Genomic DNA, 26,795 nt, shown 5'->3' with positions numbered 1-26,795 from the left:
CATGATTTCTGGAGTTTTTGTTTAAATAGTTTTGTGTGCATCATGGATACTGAACCTGCCTTTACTTTCATCTCTGACCTGAACTCATATTTAAAATAATAGTTTTATTGCTGACTAAAGGTTCTGTTAAATAAGATTCTGTCCAACACAAATGTGCCGGAGCTGGTCTGGTAAATCAGTGGAGGAGGTTATGTTCTTCTGGAGAAACACAATCTGAAGGAGCTGCAGACAAACTGTAGCTGCTGCAGTTTGTCTGTCCATCCATCCATCCATTTTCTTCCGCTTATCCGGGGTCGGGTCGCGGGGGCAGCAGCTTCAGAAGGGAGGCCCAGMCTYCCCTCTCCCCAGCCACTTCTTCCAGCTCCTCCATGAATCCCAAGGCGTTCCCAGGCCAGCCGAGAGACATAGTCCCTCCAGCGTGTCCTGGGTCTTCCCCGAGGCCTCCTCCCGGTGGGACGTGCCCGGAACACCTCACCAGGGAGGCGTCCAGGAGGCATCCTTACCAGATGCCCGAGCCTCAACTGGCTCCTCTCGACGTGGAGGAGCAGCGGCTCTACTCTGAGTCCCTCCCGGATGACCGAGCTTCTCTCTCTAAGGGAGAGCCCAGCCACCCTGCGGAGGAGGAAACCCATTCCGGCCGCTTGTACCCGTGACCTCATTCTTTCGGTCATGACCCAAAGCTCATGACCATAGATGAGGGTGGGAACGTAGATCGACCGGTAAATCGAGAGCTTCGCTTTTTGGCTCAGCTCTCTCTTCACCACAACGGACCGGTACAGCGCTGGCTCAAGACCATGGCCTCGGATTTGGAGGCACTGAGCCTCATCCCGGCCGCTTCACACTCAGCTGCGAACCGCTCCAGTGAGAGCTGCAATTTGTCTGCAGGGGTAATATTATGTATTTTCCAGGAACATAGTATCACTTTATAGCACAAGCAACAATGATGCTTTCGGTTGAAATGTTATATACAGTATATCAAATATGAATTGAAAGTAATTCAACTTTGCAACTTGACACCTTAAAATTAGCCGATGTCTCCTTAAGAAGCTCCTCCTTCCAACACTTTAACACACAGCGCTACACCTGAAGAAACACACACTAGTCAGTGGCAGAGCCACATTCATATTTTCCAAATAATTCACAAAATATTTTCTTGAAGAGAATAAATATGTGCCTGTATTTATGAATTCATAAGAACACAACTCCAAGGTTGCATCAGACTGGAGGAAATAAAACCTTTTAGTTGGGAACTGATGATTATGTTGCTTCCTGTATGTGTGTGTGTGTGTTTCTGTGTGCGCGTCTGAGGAGACACACTACCTGACCTCTCATGTTTCAGTCAGAAGAAGCAAAGCTGAAGACGGCAGACCGATAGGTCTGTTTTCCCTGCCGGGAATCGGATGTTTACCGGATTTAGTTTGGAAAAAGCAGAAGAAGGTAAGCTTGAGTCAAGTGTTTCAGATGGAAGCGAGGTGTGATATGAACCATGTGTGTGTGTGTGTGTGTGTGGAGGAGCATGCAGAGCTGAGATTACACAGTGGGGTCAAACCTTTATCTGTTTTTGATAATTGTGGTTTCTAAAAACAGCTTCTCCACTTTCATCCGGAAACCTTCTCTCCAATTTACACCTTATTTTAGGTCAATCACTTGTTTTCCACAGGTATGGATTGTTATTTTTACATTTTATTGATGTAAAAGTAGAAAAGCATCCCTGGTTTTTAAGACTAACCAGGAAGAACTAGTTCTGGTTCAGCTGTGCTCCTAATGAAAACTCCAATTTATGAAAGATGCGATTATATTTGGGCTTTATGTGAGATAATTTAACAGTGATTTAGAGCTCAAATGCAGCTGTTTAAGCAGCAAAAGGAAGGACTCATTATGAACTGAAGCAGACAATCAGAAACAAGCACAAAATCACGCTGATATAAAAAAAATCTTACTTAATTACTGGGGACGTTGGTGAAGGAATGCTAAAAGCAGAGTTGTGAGCTTTTCTTTCCTTGTTCCAGTTAAAAAGTAGCATTTTGAACATTGCATGATTAAATCCAGTCAAATGAGAGTTACAGTAACCCAGTCGTGACATGATAAAAGCGTCGGACGGGCCACCTCAATTAAAAAAAGAGCACTGAACCACAGCACTGACAAATGACTCAAGTTTTGGACTGGGCATTATTTCTACACCTGGTCGTGAAACCTGGCTAGGGCTGGTCAGATCTTTCCAGGACTCGCAGAAAACAGGTCGTCAAGAAACCTGAGAGTGGAAAAGTAATCTTGCATTCTGATTTAAAGATGATTGAAGTGTGATATTTTCTTTTCAGCATTGTCATGTAATGATTATAATCTGATTTAAGTAATCTTGCATTCTGATTTAAGGATGATTGAAGGAGGTTATTTTTGTTCCAGTACTGAATAAAATCTGATTTAGTGAAGATGATGATTCAACTGTAGCAGATAGGAATTAAGTTACTGGAGCTGAACTTAGATCCCTTATGTTGTGTCATGAGCTCATGGATGGAGGAGTGAGAGGGACAAGCAGGAAACGAGGTTAACTGTTGCCATGGAGTCTGATGACACAGGCATCCATCACTCCTTTCCACTGAATCGGATGATACAGATAACCGCCCACTCTTAAAATAGAAAGCCCAGAGAGTATAAAGATTATGAGAAAGCGGAATCAGGCGTTCTTTGTTCCGCAGTGCTAGAGTCAGCAGCCACATGAGGATGCTGAACCCACGGAGGGCCGCGCCCTGAAACCCCGGGGAGGTGAAGACTTCACTCTGCTCAGTACGGAACCAGATCCGTTAGCCCACACCCCGGGTTTCTGATCAGACAGCTGTCCTACGCTCAACCCAAGGATCACCCCCATGCTACAGCAGACTTGGAGAACAGACGGAGATCACGCAGTGATAAGGAACTGAGTCCACGGAGGACAGTCTGCAGTTCAACTTCGTTCTGTTCTAAAAAGGATCTTGCCACACCTGGTATTTCAATTATAATTCCATTATTAATAGATGCTGTATGTCAATCTTCCCCTTCTAAAGCTTGCTAATAAAATAATAAGGTCTGATTGATGTTCCATCCATTTTCTTGCACCCGTATCCTTTAGTGGGGTCGGGAGGGGTGCTGGTGCCTCTCCAGCTAACGTTCCGGGCGAGAGGCGGGGTCACCTGGACAGGTCGCCAGTCTGTCGCAGGGCAATGCAGAGACACACAGGACACACAACAATGCACACACACACTCACACCTAGGGGCAATTTGGAGAGGCCAATTAACCTGACAGTCATGTTGTTGGACTGTGGGAGGAAACCGGAGTACCCGGAGAAAACCCACCATGCACAGGGAGAACATGCAAACTCCATGCAGAAAGACCCCAGGCTGGGAATCAAACCCAGAACCTTTTTGCTGCAAGGCAACAGCTCTACCAACTGCACCACTGTGCAGCCCCTGATCGATGTTGTGGACAGTTAAATTAATTGAGTCAATTTATGAGTTACTTCTTCTGATTAAAGTAAAATCAGTGGTCATGATTCCATAAATTAGGGTGCTTCGAACGTTTCTTTGGTGACTATAAAAAACTGACCTTGGGACTCACGCCGAGTCTCTAAAATGTATCCAGACTGTAACAAGTGCACGTTGTTGAAAGAGAGAGAGAGCTACTGTTAAGAGAAGCGGTTTCTGAAACTATGCAGTTGCGGGGCTACTCAACTGACTGTTTCTTTAACTGAAAAAGGTCAGAGCTTCGGAATAGGAGGTAGTTAGAGTCAGGACGCAGCTCTCCCTACGCCAGCGTAAACAGATTGTTCTCTACATACTTAGCTGGAGTAACACTCAGGAGTTACAGACATTCTGGACCCAGTAGTTGGAGAGCTGGTCAGTAGTTAGTCAGTGAGGATGCAGGTGTGGTTAACTATTGCGCAATAACACCTAATTGAGTGATTTTGAATTAAAAACAAAAAACAAAAGAATTAACAGAAGTCTCACAGCTGGAGTTATATTTGTTAAAAACAAAGAGTGAACAGAGGAGGACCAAGAACTGACCCCTGAGGTATCCCAAGGGAAAGTTTGTATCTGGAAACTGATATCTGAAGAAAAAAAAGGTGGTTTTCTTCAACTCTGCTCTGCTCAGAAAATACAGCAAATTAAATGCTGCAGTCACAGAAAATAGAAGTAAAAACATACAACCAATATAAAAAACAATCTCAAATAAAAATGTGTCAACGAGTGCAAAAAATGCAACCACAGATAGAAGCAAAAAGAAAAATGCAGAAACAAGAAAAAACAAGAGGAAGTATACAGCGATGCAAACTCGCTTTAAAAAACAGAAGACCATATGTTTGCACCATTTGCCCTCCATATAGTGTTAAACACAGACTTACTGCAGTTCAATTCTGCCATTAACCACGATTCACTCCAGCTCACTTATGCTGGTCAATTCAGTCTAATTGATGTAATACAATTAATCAGGATGGAATTGTTCTGTTATCTCTAAAATATACAAATATGTTACGAAGTGGACGTGCTTCTCAGCAGAAAGTTATCTGCTGAGAAGACGATGAAACAAGATTTAATTTTTAAAAGAGGGGAAAGTGATGCTCATCTGACACATATGGACCTAGAACTAGTCTACATACTATAAGAGCTCAGATATTTTTAACAGTTGAGTTGTTTTCAATTGTTTTCTGTTAACTGAACAAAACATTGACAACTTTCCCAGAATAATTTGTGTGTTCCAATAAAAAGACAAACATTTCCTGTCTGACTCTAACTTCTTCCTGACATGAAGTCCCAAGTGGAGTTTGAATAGAGTCTCAGAAAGTTTTTTTTCTTTCTGTTTTTGCTCCAGCAGACCTAAAGTTTTATGCTTCAGAGGCAAAACTGATCTGGAGTCTCTCCAACACACATGTGATTGCAGCACCAAGTCTGTGTGAGTGAATGTGTGTGTGTGTGTTTTCCTGTTTGGCAGCAGTTCTGCGCTGCAGATCGTTTCTCTCCACAGAGATTTCCAAGGGAAGCTGGGGAAACAGGCATGGACTGTCAGAGTGTTTGTCTCTCACGCCACCTCAGAGGCAAATCCAGCAAAATCCAGCTCCAGCATTTAGATGACAACCCTCCTGAGAACACCATCTGCAGCTGTTTGATACACATGGTGTTGGGTCAGTTCAGCACAAATTCTTTGCTTGGCTGTTTATACTGCAGATATTTGGCTTCAACAGAAGGAGAGAGAAGGAGTTGACTGGGAATCAGTGGTTTTCTCCAGACCTCATCAAGCTGAAGGTTTGTTTCCAGATTGTTTGACTAGCATGAGCATAAAGTTGTTAAAAGGCTTAAAGGGGTAAGATGTATTTAATTGTCAAAAAGATAAACAGTGGTGTCAAAGTTTAGTCCAGTCAAACCACCAAACTGGTCCACACTTTGTCTGAATTGATAGGTTTTTATGTGACGTGGTCATGTGATGCATTGTGAGTCTTTCTGTATGGATCCTGGATGTTCTCCCTGTGCATGCACCCGGCTTCATCTCAGAAGACTTTCAGGTTAATTAGGTGTGAGTGTGTGCATCGTGTATTGTAATTTGTCCTGGGTGTCTCAGTCATGGACTGAGACACAAGTTGTACTGTAAAGACCAAACATTTCTGACCTCGTCTGCCAGCATTCTGCCATCTACAATTACTCTCACATGCATGAGTATGTGAAGCAACATCCCAGAGAAAAGGAAGGATGTTGGTGTTATTAGCATGTTCCCTCAGAGTGATGAGGAATGAAAACTCCTGGGCTTTCTACTCAGTGAGCAGAAACCCTTTCAGATTGTTTCTTCCAACTGGATGAAAGCTGCAGAGGTAAATAATGTAAATATAATTTTTAATGTAGCCTCATGTTTTTGCAATTGGCACAGCCTCGGTCCCCCATCCCCCTCCATTGTGTGTGCGTCTGATAGCTGTCCTCTGGATAATTTGATATTATGCAGGCAAAGTATTACTAATATTAAATTATTTCTTAAAGAACCAGGTCCACCGAACTACCAGGTGTGAAAACAACTCTAAAGACGTTTGACTCGTTTCAGTTGGAATGAAGTCTGGTGCGAAAGTCTTGGAACCCGCTCCAAGACAGGAAGTGGACCATAATGCAGGGCATTCTGGGTAGATACAAACAAAACAAACACGCATGTGCCACCACAGTTTCTTGACGGTACTCCAACACACAATAGCACACAAATCTGTCCATGGGGGGGGCGCTAAGCCCCCCCATGGACAGGTATTGCTTCGATTCCAATTGCTTCGATACCAATATTAAAAAATAATAATTTATTTTCAATTCATTGTTTTCACAGTGTTGAGTGATTGCTTCTGTTTGTTTAAATTGATTTTTTTCTCTAACCTTGCTGAAAGGAAATTTTCCCAAAGCGAAAATTAAAATAAAGTGATATGCATATATGCTGCTGTGTCAAGTGCATAATGTACGTGTTAAGTATTTTTTTAGGTATTCTGCTAAAAAAAAAATAAAATAGAGAATCTTGACTTAGTTTTAAATTAGACGCAGTTTAAGCACGCCATGTGTTTTTATAAATCACACAAAATGTACCTTTCGGGTTACAACAATAACCACCATCATCATCGTTAAAACCACCTAAAGTAGTTTAGATTCGAAAAAAAAGGAAAAGAAAGAAATCTGAATCTTTTGACAGTTCTTTTCGATATCGATGATTTGATATCGAAGCAATTTGATATTGCTTCGATATCAAATCATGTTTTCTCCACAAGTGAATAGAACTTATTTTGAACCCTGACGGGACGGTTGGAGGATGTTTTTCAGAGAAACCATCAACAGATTAAATTGAGGAAGGAAGGAGGGATGTTGAAGAGGTCAGAGGATGTTAGAGGGATGTGAGGGGAAGCTGCATGACAGCCATGTAGGAACACACTGAATCAAGGACAAAGGTGTGTGTGTGTGTGTGTATGGCCTTGTATTTCATACATTGTAAGGACAATTTGTTCAACAAATACTGCGTTATGAGGAGCGACAGCTTCTTAAGGGGCCCAAAGCAGAGGTCCTGTTTTTTGGGTTTGAATTAGGTTTAGGACTAATGTGTGATTTGAGATTAGGTTTAAAGTTTTGATATTTAAACTTTAATATTTTCAAAACCAAAGTAGCACAAAAAAAAATGTTGCTGCACGAACGTCACCAATTTTGTCTGATTTGATGAAGGTGGGGGGGCCAACTTCACTCAGGTGCCGCAGCCCCCACAACATTGGCAGATCCAGAGTGTAGAGATTAAAAAAAAACCAGGTGACGATATGCTTTTTGAATCTATAGGTGCTCTTCTGACATTTGGATAAAGCTGCTTTTGTTCAAGGAGAGGCCGCAGAGAGGGAGCTGAATGACAAAAGGGAGTTATGGAGTCGTAGACCGAGGATCTTCCCACAACTCATATCCAAGTAGAAGGGTGGAAGTGAGATCCGGCCAGAATAGATGGAAAGAAACTCCATATAAGGCAGCAGGATTAGGGATTGAGAAATCAGCACAGTGTATATCAGCTCAGAGACTCTGCCTTCAATTCTCATATTTCACTCGAATCCCTCCTTTATGGTAATCATGCATATTTACTCATATAAAAGCTTAGAAAACAAATGTTAGACAGACTTCTAGAATGGTTGACACTTTTTAAGGAGGTGGATTTTAAGGACGTTCCTGGAATTGTAATTGTTTTTTGCTTTTGATAAATTTTCCTTCATTTTTCTTTGTATATCTACAAATCCTTGCATCTAGGAGTTTTGTTTGGTGAGTGTCCTCTGCGCTATAGTTAAAGTTTCTGGTTCCTGACTGAGTCATTATTAAAGAGCATTTGCAGGGATGTCGAAGTGATTTATCTTAAACTCCTACTGGAATCAGTGCAGGCTTCAGCTGGGACAAAAGGAAAATGTCTAAAATGTTAAGTAAGAATAAAGGGGGGCAGACGTGGAGCTCCAGGATGAAAACTGCAGTAAATGATTCAGACGTCTGATGTAGCACATCAGAGAAAAGCTCTGTCTTAATCTCTGAGCAAGATTGTGTACCTTGATTTTGGAAAAATCTAACTTGCAATGGAGCATGATAGGGTTTTGTTAAGCTACCATGGGGACAAACTTGGGTGAATTTTACCAGAACTCAACCTAAACTTTCTTTGATAAACTACTAATTCTGCTTTGAATTAATTAATTTATTTGAATGAATTTGATTTATTTTGAACATGATAGAAGTATAAAATCGCACATGAGCAAGGAATGCAAAAAAAAAAAACCTCATATTTTCTACTACAATAATCTTAACAAGCTCGAAAAGGAGCAGGAAGAAGTAAAGCTTATGAACTCCTACCCCATAAACTCATGCCATATTTTCAGACGGACCCTCATTATTAAATCAAAAAATAACAAACATAGGTTAATTAAGTTTCCATTTTATCTGTGTTTACAGTGTGTGGTGCATCCATACACACACACTCATATGCGTTAGCCTCAATTTACACATTGGTGCCAACTCCTGCCCATATTTCTATATGTTGTGAAAATGACCTCTTATATTTCCTTTAAAAATGTATAAAATGTTTGTTTCAACTCCTCATTTAACTTTTCCCATAATTTTACACTGTGAATTGAAATACAACTGCATCAAAGGTCCTGTAGCTGTTTCTGATGCTCATGGGAGAAAACACAGCAGGAAGGCTCATCGCTGGTGAACATCTGTTGTAGATCAGAACAACTGAAACTTTGTCTTCTTGAACGTCCAACTCCTCAGTCATTTCCTGTTATTTCGAAACAGAAGGGATCTGCAGTAATTTCACAATCCACATCTGGCCAGAGAAACAAAATTCCTATTTTCCTCACTCCCAATCCTCACTGCGACTTCTGGCAGAGACAAAGAGAGCTCTTATATTCCCAAATCATATGAAATTCAACAATGTGCTCTGTGTCACCAAGTGTTTTTATTCGAGTGGGTGCTGTACTGTCATGAGACTCAAATGTACCAATCACACCAAAACTGGACTGACCGTACGAGAACCGGGCTGCATATCAGACCAAACCCATCAGAACTGTACCTATTACTCGAATACCGGACTGAGTCTACTACACCAAAACTGGAAGAACCAATCGGCAGATCTCTAAGAACTGCATGTCTTAAATTACATGACTAAACGAGAGTCATGTGATCAGATGAATCAGGTGACCAGTGTTATTAGTGATTCAGGTGATGAAGGACCAACGCATCCCCTCCTATTGGCTGCAACAGCATCGATAAAATTACCCACTCCTCTCCTTCCTTAACATTTAAGATTTTGTCGACGTTCTTAGATTATTTCTTTTGCTCAGTTGTGTGGAAAACAGCACCAACATGTGTCTTATGGGATATTTTAAACCCTTTCCGTTCCTTTTGTCAGGAGGCGGTTGCTAGGCAGCACAGAAGTTCGGGTGGTACTCGAAAAATGTCAATATGGCCCCTCTGCTGCCCCCAGTTGGTACGGAGGTGTTTAGACGCTTCACACCAGCCTCACTGGAGGAAATTCAGCGAAAGCATGAAGCTGAAGCGAAGCAGCAGCAAATCAGAAAGGATAAGAACATCAAGGTATGGATAGTCAATCGATCAGAGTACTATGACAATAACAAACCCTAATCCTGATCTGACTGGTTTCTCTCTTACAGATAGCAAAGAAGTATCTTCCTAAACCAGCAGGTGATCTGGAGGATGGGAAGCCCCTCCCGTTGTTCTTTGGAGACCGGGCCCAGGAGTTTCTCAACATCCCGTTGGAGGACATGGATCCCTTCTACCAATCACACAAGGTGGCACTCTCCACTGAAATGTTCTGAGAAATCAGAAATAGTTCTCTTAAAAAAATCAGAGCAATTCCAAAATGTTCCAAACCTAAATGAGCATTTCTGCTCTGAAAACCGAACAGTATTGTGCAAGCGGCTTCCTAGTGTGTGACTTCCTCTGACAGAAAATAAAAGCACAAAACTCAATCTTTAGTTATTGTTATTTTCTGGCAACTGGAAAAAAAACAATGCTTTTCTTTTTTCCTAAAACATAATTATTTTACAAAATCAATAACTGTTAGACAATATCGAAGTTCAACAAATTGAACTTCCCATTATCTGTCAAATCTGATCTTTTTCATTTGACTTCTGCACTTTCTTACTTTCTGATCACAATGATGTTCAAAAGTTACATTTAATAATTAAGAAACTTTACAAAATTATCCGGAGAGTCAATTTAAACTCACTTCATATGATTTTTAAAACTGCAATCAAATTACCTGTGATGGTTTTCAGTCAGCCTGTATAAGGTTGACTTTCAAAGATGAAAATAACTCTGGTTTTGGTTTATACAAATAAATGATTTGAGTTGAATTAGGATGTAATTCTGCTTTTCCTCTGTGTCTTTGCAGACCTTCATCGTTCTCAGTAAAGACAAAATCATCTACAGGTTCAACGCGGAACCAGCTTGTTACCTGCTGAGTCCCTTCAACCCTCTGAGGATCTTCTCCATCAGGATCCTCATCCATTCATATCCTTTATGTCTTTATCATGTAACTATGATTCTTTCCTTTCCTTAATAAGCCAATAGTTACATTTTAAAGAGAGCACTTGCGCACTGAAAAACACAGAATCTTGCTGAGTAAAATTTGTCTAGAGCAAATATCTCAATACACTTGAAATAAGACAAAACTAACTCACAGGTAGGAGATTGTTTTCAGTCAATCATTTCTAAATATTGATGAAAAAGTTCTAGTTACACTGGCAGATTATTTAACTTATAACAAGACATTTTTCCCATGTTATACGAGAAATAATCTGCCAATGGAACAGGAACATTTTCATCAAAATTTAGAATATTGCTGAAATGTCATTTGTAAGCTAGTTTTATCTTACTTCAAGTGTACTAAAATATTTTAACTAAAAATTAGACCCAAAATACGTGGTAAGATTTGTGCTTTTTTCAGTGCAGGTTGTTCCTGTGGAAAGAAACATGGTTTTGATTTCTGATTTTATCTGAGATAAATAAACATGCTGAAGAGCAAAAGAAATGGACAGAAGATGATATAATGAGCTCTAATCATCAGTTGACCAACTGACATATATATTGTAAAAACTTTCCAAGGTAAATTCCGTAGAGTTGTGATAGGAGCGTCATGAAACTGCAGATTTGGACCGCCGCATTTCAGGATAGTTTAACCTACTTTACCTCTAGAATGTTGGTCGTTACTGAAACCATTATGGAGACCATCTAAGTTTGTAGAGATGTGATATATTATTGTGCTCTATTGTGAAAAACATGAGCAGAGCCACAACAAATAATAATCCCTAAAAGATGGAGCCAAAACAGAACCAGGTAAGGGTAAGAACTAAACCGCAACAGACCTTTAATAAACCACAAAAAGCCAGAATGGAGTCAGAATCAAAGTCACAGGAGAACCAGGGGCAGAACTGGAAAGAGCCAGAACCAAGAAACCTGAAAGAAATGACAAAATAAAAGCACCATGTGACTTAGAGTAACCAATCAGCATTCAGAACCCACTGAAAGAAGCAGAAAGGCTCTTGATGAGCTGAAAACGGATCCTTTTCCTTAAAACTAAAACCTTATTCAGTTTTTTCATCATGGCGACTATCCTGACCGACTGTGTGTTCCTGAGCATGAGTAACCCCCCAGAATGGCGCAAGACAGTGGAGTAAGCACACACACGCACGCACACACTGAAACACATAGGCTCAATTTATGGAAGCTCATTTCTACCATAATATATATCATATCAGTTAATATTGGTTATCCGCCATAATATCATTACTATCAGTAATTAAACGCCAAAGGTGACCTATGACCTATGCAGAACATGTGAACAGATGCTCAGTATGTTGGGGTCTTGTCTCAGATCATGTCTTCCTGTTGTTGGACAGATATGTGGTCATGGTGATCTACACGTTTGAGGTAATCATCAAAGTTTTATCCAGAGGGTTCTGTGTGGGAAACTTCACCTTCCTCAGAAACCCGTGGAACTGGCTGGACTTCATGGTCATCAGCATGATGTAAGAATTAAAACATTCTTGGACACGTTGCATCCCACTCCGATTTGTTGATATTAACTTAGTTATGATGCTGAAGATAAATGACAAGATAATGAGGAATGTCTCTGTTTTATAGATACCTGGCAGAGTTTGTCCACTTTGGAAATGTATCAGCACTGAGGCCATTCAGAGTTCTTCGAGTCCTGAAAATCATCACAGTATTCTCTGGTCAGTATGTCCGTTTCATTACAGAAACAAGCCTGTCTGTAGGAGTCATGAAGTTGTTGGAACTGACAGAATAAATGCTGCGTTCAGAACGAATACAATCTGAGTGTCGGGGGGGTTTGATTTACATGCAAAGTCTATGTGGAGGCAGATCTACGGCTCGTCTCGCTGAGCGTTTTAAGCATCTGGCGTTGCGCGCTTGAAGCATTTGAGTGGTCAGCTACAAGACGGCCGACGCTGGGGGTGGAAAATCAGAACTTTTGCAGCTGGGTTTGGAGTGTCAATCAATCAGAGAAACTCCATTTTGTAGCGTAGCAGCCTGTAGTTGGTGTCCTGCCAGGAGATGTACACAGTTCACCAGATCATCATTAGCACTAAAAGCTACCCCTCGTCAGCGCACAGCGTGAAACTCACCAAACTCACAACACCCCTGAATTATCCAGTGAATTCAAACACTCCACAGAGGAGCATAACAAGAATATTCTCTTGCTTTCTGTAAATAAAGCCAGGGCATTTAGATCAGAACAGGCGTTTTGCAAAATGTTCAATTATCACTTTAGGGCAGCGTGTTTTCCAGAAGCCATCTAAACAACCTGTTGATAAATTATATAATGTGGCTAAGCATATGATTACTACTTTGTGCAGATCATTTTATATATTTTTTATATACAACTGCACCTAGAAAAAAACATATCATTCATAAACTAAACCCTTCATGATGAACTGACTAATTGTAACTAATTGTTCTGTAACTTTCTCTGCAGGCTTAAGGACAACCTTTGGCGCCGTCATCCAGTCAATGAAGAAGCTGCGTGATGTCATGATTCTGATTGTCTTTTTTGTCAGTGTCTTTGCTCTGATTGGTCTTCAGCTTTTTATGGGAGACCTCAGACACAAATGTGTTTTGACCCTATCAAGCAATAGCAACACATCAGAGGGAGCTTTCAACATCAATTCCAACGAAAACATCAGTGACTTTGATTTCTACACACACATTAACGACTCAGGTAGCATGTTGAGTATTTTACCTCACAAATCGTAATCATCCACCTGCTCAGATGCAAACATCAACCTGTCCTTGTGTCTCACAGATAATTATTACCACCTACCTGGTCAACTTGATGCTCTGCTGTGTGGAAACGGCTCTGATGCAGGGTAGCTTCAAGTAAATATTACTACTATTATTAACATTATTAATTATGGTGATAATGATGATGATGGTGTATCCAGGACCTGTCCAGATGGATACATGTGTCTGAAGGCAGGGAGAAACCCAAACTATGGGTATACCAGCTACGACAGTTTTGGTTGGGCGTTTCTATCTCTGTTCAGACTCATAACCCAGGACTTCTGGGAAAACCTCTTCCACCTGGTCAGTACCCTGCAGCTCCCTAATGCTGAGGCTAGTCCTAGCATCATCTCACCTTTGTTTGTCTGCGTAGACGCTGCGAGCTGCAGGTAAAACCTACACCATCTTCTTCATGGTCGTCATCTTCCTTGGTTCCTTCTACCTCATTAATCTCATCCTGGCGGTGGTTGCCATGGCGTACGCTGAGCAAAACAGGGCTAACATCGCCAAGGCCAAACAGAGAGAAAAGGAGCATGCCCGCATCCTTAAGGAGTTAAAGAAGAGAGAAGAGAAGGTACAATGTGATGAAGAGAAAGCTTCCATCACGTTTCAGTACAAAGCTGAATGTTTGTTTGCTTTCTTTACATCAGAAGGTCAAGAGGGCGGCGCCCTTGGAGAAAAACGGCTCTGCATCTCAGAGCCATGAGGAAGATACTACCACGGATGGTACACAGACACACTGATCATTTTGGTGTTGTGCAGCAATCGGTGTCTAGTTTTGCATATAACTAACAATAACAATTATTTATAAATTAGTAATTTAAACTACTGAGACAGGGCAAGACCTCAACATCAGAAAAAAATGTTCGCTAAATAGTTCAGTCTCGGTTATTGTTGACTGATAAGTCATAGATTTTAAAGTAATAGGTGAAGGCATAATTATGCATAAATACAAAAACATTTCTCAAATATATAAATACATAAAAAATCTATACAACCTGCATTCATAAGGTTCCTTCTGCAGACTTCTGAGTTCAATAAAATACCTAATAATGGACCCAAAGCTCCTGGGACATGCAGCAGCGTTTTCTCTGCTGGAAAGTTTTAAGGTAGTGTGCCTTCTCTCCAATGCTGCTCTCCCAAGCAATAAGTGAAAGAGGAATATGATTTTTGATTTTTCCTTGACATAAGTTTTCATGACATCACTGAGATTCCTCTTCCTGTTGAACCTCCTGTCATTATTCCATTCCTGGAAATCCAACACTGGACTTATTGTCTCTATTTTTGGGACTTGTACTAAGCCTGGTTCTGGTTCTGCAGGAGGTTTCTTCTTGTTAAAAGGAAAGAAGTCCACCCTACTTAAGCTTGGTCAAGATGGGGGAAATCTGTGAAATCAATCATTTGTCAACTGGCTTCATCTCAATTACAAGTACTTTAAAACTTAGCCATTCAGTTATGTTTATCTCAAGTTTTCTGGAAAAATCCCAAAGATGAAATAAACTGAAAAGTAACAATAAACAGATTAAGAAACACTTAATTATTCAGAGCACGGGATGTAAACGTTAACTTACTCAGCAGCTTTGTGTTTCAGACCTTGAGGACAACCAGGAGCCACGTTCTTCATGCCGGCACGTCATTGCTGACACCTTCCTGAAGTGGGATTGTTGTGGCTGTTGGAGATGGTTGAAAAAGCTTCTGCATACGATTGTCATGGATCCATTTATGGACGTCGCCATCACCATGTGCATTGTCCTCTACACTATCTTGATGGCCACAGAGCACTATCCGATGACTGGGGAGTTTGAAGAGATTATCAGCATTGGAAACCTGGTCAGTAACAGAGAGAAGAAACTGAGTCAGAGTGCATGTAGTGAGGCCAAGACTGATGTTAGGTTTCGGTGTAATATTTAACAAAGTTATTTAGTTTTGTGTGCGACTTAGAACCAAACACTAACATAGTAGGTTCAGACACTTTCACCAGCACGTATAAACTCAAGTAAAAGGTTAATCTATTGGGTTAAGGTGGGATGTTAGGGTAAGAGGAGAGTGGGAGATGGGGTGCTGGGTCCTAATAACAGACTTTAATAGTGGGTTTAGGTAATAGGTTGTGATGGCAAGTTTGAGTTGCAGGTTTGGGTAGCAAGTTTAGGTAGTAGATAGAGCTGACATGTGGGGTTGATTAGGTCAGGGTAGCAGGGTAGCAGGTTCTGGCATTATGATAAGGGAAAGAAATTGGGTAACACATTAGGCTAACAAGCTTGTAATGTTAGTGTTAAAGAGGTAGAGAAATGATCTAACGTGATATTTGACCCCCAGGTGCTTACAGGGATCTTAATAGCTGAGATGCTTCTCAAAATTCTGGCGATGGATCCATATCATTACTTTCAGGTCAGGATTACATTTCAAAACTAATGGCACAGTTGTGATGGTGTGCGGAAACTCCCGTGGTTACAGTCTCTTGTTGTCTTGGTTACAGGAAGGCTGGAACATCTTTGATAGCATCATTGTCACCATGAGTCTGGTGAATCTAGGACTGCTGGATGTTCATAGTGTAGCTGTGTGGCAGCCCCTCAGATTGGTTCGTTCATCATTTTCTCAGCTTGATTAAAAAGTGACCTTGCTTCTGTATTACTCTGTCCTAATGTCTCTGTTTGCCTCCTTATGCCATGTCCAGATAAGAGTGTTTAAGATAGCCAAGTCGTGGCCGGCTTTCAACATGTTGATAAAGATCATCCGCAACTCTTTGAGAGCCTTGGTGAACTTGACGCTGGTTCTCGCCATCATTGTCTTCCTCTTCACTGTATTTGGGATGCAGTTTTTTGCAAATAGCTACAAAGACAGAGTCTGCCGCATCAGCCTGAACTGTGAGCTTCCTCGCTGGCACATGAACGACTTCTTTCATGCCTTCCTCGTCATCTTCAGGATTCTGTGTGGCGAGTGGATCGAGACAATGTGGGACTGTATGGAAGTTGCAGGGGAACCTATGTGTCTAATTTTCTACATTATGGTACTGGTGATTGGAAAACTAGTGGTAAGTCTAAGTCTCTCTCTAATCTGAGTTTGGTCAATTGCTAAACACTTTCAAGATATGAATATGTTTCTGACATTGTTTCAGGTCCTGAATCTGTTCCTGGCCTTGCTGCTAAGCTCATTCAGTGGGGACAATCTTGCAGTTACAGAAGATGAAGGAGAAAACAATCTCCAGATTGTGATAAACCGGATCAGCAAGGGTACAGCAAGGACCAAGGCCTGGTTCTGGACTTTAGTGGGAAAGAAAACAAATGTAAACTCAGATGTAAATGGTGGGAACAGATACTTGTTAAAGCATAAACATTAGTTTAAGGTTTATCTTTTGGTCTTCATAGTAATTTTTTATTTGTATTTTATGATTTTAGATGTAACCTGTGAAGAAGGCAACAAATCAAAGGAAGTTTTACCTCTGACAATCGTGAATTCAGAGCAGTCGGTGGTAAAAGTCCAAGACTCCACAGTAACCAAAATCTGCTCCGAAGCCAAGTGTGACTCTGAGATATCTAAACATAAAGATGATGAAGATAATGAGGAGGACGACCAAGATGAACAGCTTGCACAAGTAAAATTTGAGGTTTTTGGTTCTGTTACAGTCTTGATTGTGCTGCAGTGGTTTCCCTTCACATTCATAGAGAATAAATGCCTGTGGAGTCTTTTAAATGCATTCAGGAAGAACCTCTTAATAAATACTGTGTGATGTTCATGCTTTGCTTAGGGTGGCAAGTCTTTGGACTGCAGCGACACCGAGAGATTTCCTGTAATCTCAGTCATAAAAGAGGTAGAAGACACTCCTGATGATTGTTTCACAGAAAGTAAGTGCACTGAAAGAAAAATACCTTCTACCTTAGAATGTGATCATTGAATTTAAAATTAACTGGACCTAGTGGATTATCTATAGAATGAGAACATTAACTTATTTGCAGAAATAATTCAGAGAATGCCCCATTGTATTATCAGTCTGGTGGGCCATCAGGCTTTACCTGCTCCCTCAACAAGCGAAGCATTGTTTGTTTAGGGTTTTTTATACACCAGTAACATTGACAGTAAAGATTATAGTAAAGATTATAGTTGAGGCATTGAACTGGCCTGAGGCAGGTCCAGGAACACCAACTGCGTCGTCCCTGAACCTGCCCGTTGGCCGTAACATTTTTTAACACAAAAGCAGTGGGCTGGTGGACTGTCGTAGTGCCCCTACCACTGGGCTTGTGTGTGGACTGGTCCTCAGCTGGTATTTTAACAGCAGTATGAAGACCCATTCTATCCAGTCGTTTAGCCCCATAAACAATAATATTTTTAAACTCTATGTTTTTATTTCAGAGTGTTACAGTTGCTGTCCATGCCTGGACATAGACACGTCCCAGAGCATAGGAAGGATCTGGTTATATATCAGGAAAACTTCCATCGCCATCGTAGAGTCCAAGTACTTTAAGTCATTTATCATCATCGTGATCCTGCTGAGCAGTGCAGTCCTGGTAAACTCCATCAGACAATGTTTAAGATAATTTTAGCTGATCTAATCCCTTGTAGTTGATGTGTTGATGTCTTTAACTAGCTGTGGACTACAAGCATGGCTGACAGTGTGACTACTAACATGGCTGCTAAACAGACACATGTGAGATTTGACTATTAACCCCTTCTAAAAAAGGGAGAATGTTATAAAAACAAATAACAGTAGACTAAGACCCATCTGATCCTTCTATTTTTCTGTGTAATGGAAACTCTAAAATTTAATGCTACTTGACTTTTTATTGGCTGGAGTTTGCAAAGCACCCAGCCCAGGAGCAGTATTCCTTTTCTTTGGAACCAATTGCCTGTTTAGGGAAGACTGCCGATCTTACCTTCTGCAGTAGTGCTAAGAGGGTTCCCACCTGGGGTGCACCAATTTATCGGCCAGCCAATTTGCTTCATTTTTGGAGTTTGGTGATCAGCTGATACTTACATGTGAAGCCGATCTTATCTACTTCAGCAAGGATCTAAACATGTACCACTGTCCTCTTTTGTAACCCCACTGTTGCAGTGACTTCCTTGCTATATTTAGCAATATTTCAGACCAAAAAAATGGGTGTTGAACAAAATAAAAATTGGATTTCAAACTTTTTAAAAATCGGTAATCTGCAATTGTCCAGAAAACAGAAATCTGTGAACCCCTGGTTCCCACTGCATGCATTCATACATATTAAGGTATGTTTGGTGTTTGAACAATTATAACAGGCAACTGAGATTTTAGAGAGGGGTCATGATTGAATTCACAGATTAAAATCTAAACATAAAGATGATTAAGATAATGAGTTCGAACCAATGACTATATTTAGGTCTAACTGTATTGTAGACCTAAATATGCCAAGGGTATAAATAGGTTTGGCCTTAACTGCATCAACAAATGTTCAGGATATTTTTTTATTTCTTAGTCTTGTTGTAGGTTCGTGATTGGCTCTCAGGTCACCCTTCCTTAAATTAAATATCTTTAGGGATTTTCAATAGAGCTTGGTACCAATTCTCATAACATGGGTCTGATAGAACCTCCTCACTCCAATGTGTCTTTCATTTAGCATCTATCTCTGACACTTCAACTGATCCCTCTATTAGATGATGATTGTGAAAATCAAACCATAAATGAATGAGATTTATCCATTTAATGCACTAACTGTCCAGCTGGTAACACCAAGTATCATTAACAGGCCTTTGAGGACATCTACATTGACCAGCGCCGGGACATCAAGATAATTCTTGACTATGCAGATCAGGTTTTCAACTTTGTGTTTGTGGTGGAGGTAATTCTCAAGTTGGTTGCCTATGGGTGTAAAACCTTCTTCTCCAATGCCTGGTGCTGGCTGGACTTCCTCATTGCAGATGTAAGAACTGTGATTAATCCTTCTGTGAAGGCATACATACTCCTTCATACCTTCACCAAGAGCCTTCCTGTAAAGGTTTAGCTCATCTACAGATGTTGTTTTTTAGGTGTCTCTGGTGTTGCTGTCAGCAAGCATCCTGGGATACTCTGAGCTGGGAGCAATCCAATCTCTGAGGACTCTGAGAGCTTTAAGGCCCCTGAGAGTCTTGTCTTGCTTTGAGGGCCTGAGGGTAAGACTGGCAGTTAAAATAGTGATAGATAGATTACTGTCTGAATGATTTAGCATTTCACTCACTGCTGCCATATCTACTGACCTGTAGGTGATGGTTAATGCACTGGTTGGTGCCATCCCCTCCATCTTCAACGTGCTGCTAATCTGTCTGGTCCTCTGGCTCATCTTTAGCATCATGGGTGTGAACCTGTTTGCAGGGAAGTTTTATTACTGCTTCAACGAAACATCAGAGGAGTATTTCTCTCCTGAGGAAGTCAACAATAAAACCCAGTGTTTCGATCTGATTCAGACAAACTTCCCCGAGGTCCGTTGGAAGAACACAAAACTCAACTTTGACAATGTTGGAATGGGCTTCCTGTCTCTGCTGCAAGTGGTCAGTAAGAAGGCCAACATTAAGGGAAATATACTGGTTTACTGAACTCACATGGCTTGAAATTTGAAAAATTGCTGTTTTTGTTTTTCTTCAGTCCACATTTAAAGGCTGGATGGACATCATGTATGCAGCGGTGGACTCCAGAATGGTCAGAACTTCTCGTACTGGTGCTGGTACAGTTCCTGGTCTTGCTTAGCATTTCCCCCAGTATATCATAAGCCTGTTGGACAATTTCCATATTATGAAGCCTGGTCATGCACCTGTAAATTTTGTAATGGATTATCCACGCCACTTGTTACTCCAAGTTTCACCAGGACTTGATGATATATTGATGTTAATGCTATAGCTTTATTCACACTGGAATTGGTGTGGAACATGGTAAAACCGTTGAAGGTGTTCTAACTTCTATGTTGTCGATGGCTATGGGGATTTAGGTGGAGGACCAGCCAGCGTATGAGCACAGCCTGTACAAGTACATGTACTTTATCTGCTTCGTCATCTTTGGCTCCTTCTTTCCCTTCTGCCTCTTCATCACCTCACTCATCAACTTCAACCAGCGTAAACCAAAGATAAGTTTCTTCTCTATGGGTGCTTCTCCACTAGAGCAGCTCTAACCGGTTCTGTCCCAGTCAGCCTTGACCAGATTCATCTTCATTTGCAGATCCTATGCAGCTGTCCTCCATTTTTCACACCCACTTAAGGGGGTAGTACAAGTCACGCAGAAGCGATTTAATTGACACAAATGGCATTCGTTGATTGGTCCAAATAGAGGAACAGTGGACATGTCATTGACTGAAAGAGAGCGCCACAGTTTGGAGAAGTGAAGTTTGAGTTTAATCTTTTGGATTCAATAACCGTGTAAGTAGCAGAGCTCTCTAATGAACGATAGCAATGAAGAAGCAAGAAACTATGCCGCTCTAGTCAGCAATCTGTCAGAGTTACAGTTTTGTGCCAGTCAGTGTGAAAATCTCCAACTCCCTAATATTAGTATTCCGTGATGTGCATTTTATTCTTTGTTTGGAATTTTCCTTGAAATAAAGTTCAAGCGTGGATATTGGTGTGCATTTTTTGACTGCATCACCAAAATCCAAAAGGTTGAACAACTAAAAGAATTAAATGCCACACTATAGATAGATTTGTACACATATGAAAAATAATCAGTTGAACTGAATTATTTTCATTACATTTTGTTTCTATAAGACAAAATGAAATACCTAGGATTATTTGAGTTTATCAAACCACAAGCTCGAGGTTCTGCATTGCTAAGCGTTGCAACAAAAATCCTCATTGGAAAGTCGACGATAACTGATGCTTACTCGCTGCCCGCCCAAAACAGTGAGGCACACGTCCCTAATGGAGTCTGGGGTAGAACTGACCGGGATAGTACCGGTTAGATCGAGACTTGGCAGTGGAGAAACGGCTAATGACCCAATAATGAATATTTTTATTTTCTCTGTTTCCCTCTGTCAGTCATTTAATATTTATGTCTGTGTGTTTACCCTATAGAAATAGAACCCCCGATAAAATGGATCCCCAGAGAGCCTCCTTCCCGACCGACAGTATGTTTACGGAGCTTGAATAAAACTAAACTGTTAACATTGGTAGAATTTTGAACAACTTCTGTTTCTCTATAGAACAAGTTTCAGGGTCTAGTCTTCGACCTTGTGACCAATCCATTTTTTGATATTCTCATCATGGTGTTGATCGGCCTTTATACGTTGACGATGATGGTGGAAACAGACGAGCAGAGTCCTCAGATGGAAGAAATCCTCTACTGGGTCAACTTCGTTTTCATCATGATCTTCAGCATAGAGTGCTGTCTCAAAATGATCGCTCTACGAAAGCACTACTTTAATGTCGGATGGAACATATTTGACCTTGTGGTGGTTCTACTGTCTATTGTTGGTAAGGAGGAAGCACATTTCAAGGTTTTGTTAAACTTTTGCTTCAATTAGAGAAAAAACAATATATTTCCACCTTCCTTTCTTTTGTCTTTTCTCTTTCTCAGGCATTCCTTTTGCTGATATCATCGAGAAGTACTTTGTTTTTCCCGCTCTCTTCAGTGGGGCTCGCATTGGCCTGATCCTTCGTCTCATTCGCAGAGCGAAGGGAATTAGAAAGCTGTTGTTTGCATTAAGAAAGTCTCTTCCTGCTGTTTTCAACCTATGCATCCTCCTCTTCATCATCATGTTTGTCTTCTCCATCTTTGGGATGTCTAATTTTGCTTACGTGAAGAAGGGGGCCATGATTGATGACATTGTTAACTTTGAGACCTTTGGGAACAGTATGATCTCCATGTTTACGATCACCACATTAGCTGGATGGGACAGTCTTCTCTATCCCATCATGAACACACCTCCAGACTGTGATCCAGACTTTGAAAACCCAGGCACATCTGTCAGAGGAAACTGCGGCAGTCCGGCAATGGGCATTGTCTTCTTTACTTCATATATCATCATGTCCTTTCTGGTGGTGATCAATATATACATCACCATCATCCTGGAGATATTTAACATAGCCACAGAGGAGAGCGCCGACCCACTTTCTGAGGATGACTTTGATATGTTCTATAAAACCTGGGAGAAGTTTGACCCACAAGCTTCGCAATTCATACACTACAGGTGAGTCCCATCAGGTGAATGACCTCTTGTGAGACTTGGCTTCTTGTCCTGGTGAACCTGATTGTAATCTGATTTGTTTCGCAGTGAGCTGTCAGACCTCTGTGATGCGCTACCGTATCCTCTCAGGATTCCCAAACCCAACACCATCAACCTGTTACAAATGGACCTGCCTTTGGTTCAAGGAGACAGGGTCCACTGTCTGGATGTCCTGATAGCTCTCACTGAAGAGGTAACATCACTGATATAATATTTTCTCTAGAAAACAGATTTGCTCTTTTTTACATTGCAGCGTGAAAAAAAAATGCAGTGGTTGAAAATGTAACTAATGTTGTAACTGAACCGAGTCTATCGGACAATCAGGTGTGAAAACAATAGAGGTGGGAATCGAGCTATTTGGTTATGCTACAAAATGGCACTATGTGCCTGGGAAAAACATACTGCTGCTCCTTTAAGACTGATTGGAGCTTAACATACCCATGCTAACCTGTATGTACTTTTGCAGGAAATGTAAGGGTATAACACTTGTGTGTGCTTCTGTATCTGGGATTTTCAGGACCTTTGCAGCAGTTAGAGGTGGGTCTCTTAGTGACTGCGGTGTTGTGGGGAGTAGTATAATGTAGAGTAACATAGCGTAGTGCAGTGCAGTGCATTGTAGAGTAGCAACCCTTCAAAGCCCCCACTTTTCTCCGCACTAGTTGATTATATTCTAGATCGTTGATGCTTTGTGAAGACCACATACCTTGTCCTTCAACAACTTTCTTGATCTTGTAGAAGTGATTGGTAAACTGATTCTTTGGACACATGAAGTCAGGAATATCTTTCATTGACTGACTAATTGATTAATTGAGATAGATCTGTAATTTTACTGATTCCCAGGCAAAATCAATACAATTCTGGGTACTCAGTTTGATCAATATCAAGTTTTAACTTGCACTTGCAGTCGGTCTGAATTTGTGGTTAAAAATCTTGTGACAATAAAATTATACTTCTGTAAAAATTGGGAACTAAAAAGTGTGACAGATTGTTCTGTGAACATTCTTTTTGTAATAATTTCAGGTTTTTGGTGAATCCCAGGCAACAGACGAACTGAAGTCTACCATGGAGTGGAAGTTCATGGCCAACATTGCTTCAGAGGTTTTATCAAAATCTTATTTCCGTTTCAGTCTTGACTTATCTAAGTTATTTTTCATGGAGTACATAATATTTAAAAGATCATTCATGCAACTGCATTATATAGTTATTTCCTTTTTCAGGAGAGTTTAAGACCAATTGTCAGCACCTTTCGAAAGAAACACGAGGAGATGGCAGAGCCTACAGGAGACACGTTCAGCAGCGAGTGAACAAGCAGGAGTCCTACCAGTAAAGAGAAAAGACAGAGGGACGGGCGGCCAGGGGGACAATCTGTCTCCACCAGAGAATGATATTGCAATAAGGCAGATATTGGTATATCACACTTAAATAAAGTGAAAACAAACATTAAGCAGTGACCTAATGACAAACACTCTTTCTTGTACCAATTGATTTACACAATTTTCCACAAATTCAATTAACTTCAGCTCTCATCAACAATAATTCGAAGAAATGTTGAAGATACTTGTCATATTGCGATTTCACCTCTTACCACTAAAAATCACGAAATTAGATTTTTTTAGATTTAAATATATCAGCTCTAATATTGGTATTGGCTGATAGACATATAAAACTGCACCGATATTAATAACCAATATTTATTTCCATCTTGTTTCTGGAAGGGAAGTGGAGGAGTTTGGCCATTTAGTGTGGGTTTGGTCAGATGACAATGATAGTGATGCAGCAAAGGATTATAGGAAGTTTAATTGAAGTCAGCAGTGTGGTCGTATTTTTTGAGTGAAATATATACGACAGTGGCGATATATCGGATATCGGTATCAACCCTAATTTTCATATATATTAAGAAAGAATAAAAGTTAAAGTATAGATTGTACTCCTTAACTTGAGTTAAAGTAAAAAAAAAGTATAGCTTTTAAAAAGGTACTTAAGTACAAAAGTAAAAAATATATTTTCACCTCCAATGGCACAAAAGGGCTTCAGAGGTCTAGTAAACTAAAAAAAAAAAGTTAAAATCATACAAAATACATTAGCTTTTATTTTTTGCTCACAACCTGTTAGATTTTTTAAATTACTGATACATTCCAGTTTTCCTTCAAACCAAATTGAAATGCACATGTAACCAGCAGGATACTTTTTGAAAAATTTGATACTCCACCAAACTTGTATTTAACAGACGTTGTGTCTGTTGAGATCTGTGTTTTCTGTGTTTATTTCTAGGTGTTTCTGTGCTTATTTAGTTCTGTTCCCTGTGAGTCTCTGTGACGTCCTGTCCTGATTGTTCCCAGGTTTGTCTCGTTCCTGTGATTACCCTCCTTGTGTGTTTAAGTCCACCTGTTGTCTTTGTTCATTGTCGGGTCCTTGTCTAATGTCAATACGTCTCTCGTTGCTGCACGTTTTGTCTCCTCGGTGCGTCCTGTGTTTCTGGATTCCTGTGCTGGATTATTCATTAAATATCTATTAAAATGTCAGCCTGGGCCTACGAGCGTCTCTCTGACCGCCTACAACCCCACACCATAACAATATTGATTTAAACCACTTCTCCATTTTAGCAAGAAGTTAACACATTTTGATTAACATATAAACTTTATATCTGTTTTTTTTATATATAGAAAATTGTGTCGCTTTGTAACTGTGCATTTTGTTTTCTGATGTTTTTTGTTGAATGCAAGACGTATGACAAAAAAAACAAACAATTGTATGATTTCTCACCAGATGACCCACCTTCATAATGCCTTAATCAGTGGTTCTCTTGGACTTAAAGGACAGTATTCACCTATTCTTTTAGTTTATAACTTTACACCTTTAATTCATACGCAGCTAATTGTGAACTAATCATGTGAAGTCATAGTAACTTGTTTGTTAATGGAATTTTGTCATATTTAGCTACCTACCCTCCAATAATTAAGCAATTACTTTGTCATAAATCCTTTAGCAGTTGTTGAGGTTTGCAGAAATGCATGTGGTTTTAACTTGTTATTGTAGTTATCCAATATTCTATGCATAATTTTGTCTACCATTATTTTTTCAGTAAGCATTAAACGCATTTTTTTAAACCTTACCCAGATTTTGGATATTATTAGCACTTGTTCAACATGCAAACACAGACTGGAATATGTATTAATAGTATTACGGCAATTAAGTCACGAAGTTATGAAAATTAAAAGTTATTGTACTTACACTGTAATTTTTAGTGCACTGCGGAAAGCTGTAATGGCTTCTTCTGTGTTTTCTTATGAACAATCCTCTTCAAGGCTAGGCACCGACATACAAACAAAGTAATAGTAGTTAATCGAACATAAGTACTGTAAAATGTTAGTCTTTTAAAATTGTATAACATTTTCCCCGGTAAACCTTATAACTATCAGAACAGCGGCAACGAATTGAGTGCTATCCGAAGCTAATTAGCATTAGCTTAGTTTGACGGCTGCTACTGTTAGCATGTTTCAAAACCATTATAAACGTTATAAAGTGAGCAACAGCACATGCTAAATTAGTTCTTACTATTAGATAAAAATACAAGCTTACCTGTATGAGTGTTTTGTTTTTGATTTTTTTTTTTTGTTTTTTAGTTTTGAGCAAAATTCTTGAAGTCCAGAACCTCAGAGTTCTTAGCTAATGGTTTCCAACTGAATGGTTTTTTTTATGGCTTTTATGAGGTCGTGTTAGCGTCACTGCAGATGGAAAAACTAGGGGCAAATACTCAACAAAGACGTCATAGATTTTGAGATTAATCTAAGAAAATATCTGGAAAAACATATACATTTCAAAAGTTGGAAGTTTTCTACTTTATTTACTTAGTTTCAAAAGTCAAAAATGTTCAACTTTGAAACTCAGAAATTACAAAATTTGTGATTAAGCTCAAAATTTCAGATTGTTTTTCTAGCAAAATTTCGACTTTTGAATCTCAGAAATTTTATTTTTTTCTAAAAGGAAAGGAAAGAAAATTCTGAGATTAATCTCAAGTATTTTTTTCAAGGAAATTTTCAACTTTTGAAACCCCAAAAAATTTCCAAGATTAATCTAAAAATTTGACTTTTTGGCTGAAATTTACTCATTTTTTTGGACAGTGGTCCTAATACACTAGTGTAGTTTGGCAGGTTGCATTGCATAATTATTTATCATAATGTAACTTAGTGCCATTTGCAAAAGGAAAAAGAATACAAAATACATTTATTTCTCTTGACATTGGAGGGAAAGTAAAAGGTCTTCAGAAAAATTAATACTCAAGAGCAGATGTAGTAATATCTGCTTGCAATGAAGTACTTTTACACAATTTAT

General features: G+C 39.9%; 2 long non-coding RNA genes and 1 pseudogene across 2 annotated transcripts; 1 reads left to right on the top strand and 2 right to left on the bottom strand.

The window, feature by feature from the left end:
- Nucleotides 1-7,630: 7,630 nt before the first annotated feature.
- LOC103469035 (sodium channel protein type 4 subunit alpha B-like) lies at nucleotides 7,631-25,575 on the top strand (annotated as a pseudogene).
- LOC103469034 (uncharacterized) lies at nucleotides 11,362-13,758 on the bottom strand. The gene is made up of 2 exons (XR_534290.1): nucleotides 13,676-13,758; nucleotides 11,362-11,475 (listed from the first exon to the last, which is right to left on the bottom strand). It is a non-coding gene; the product is annotated as an uncharacterized LOC103469034 (long non-coding RNA).
- LOC103469036 (uncharacterized) lies at nucleotides 24,764-26,268 on the bottom strand. The gene is made up of 2 exons (XR_001776879.1): nucleotides 26,043-26,268; nucleotides 24,764-25,769 (listed from the first exon to the last, which is right to left on the bottom strand). It is a non-coding gene; the product is annotated as an uncharacterized LOC103469036 (long non-coding RNA).
- Between the last annotated feature and the right edge of the window lie 527 nt (nucleotides 26,269-26,795).

This window comes from Poecilia reticulata, linkage group LG8 (assembly GCF_000633615.1).
Source record: "Poecilia reticulata strain Guanapo linkage group LG8, Guppy_female_1.0+MT, whole genome shotgun sequence".
Lineage (NCBI taxonomy): Eukaryota > Metazoa > Chordata > Actinopteri > Cyprinodontiformes > Poeciliidae > Poecilia > Poecilia reticulata.
The sequence above is the reverse complement of the archived record's forward strand: the minus strand, read 5'-3'. Positions and strand labels throughout refer to the sequence as shown.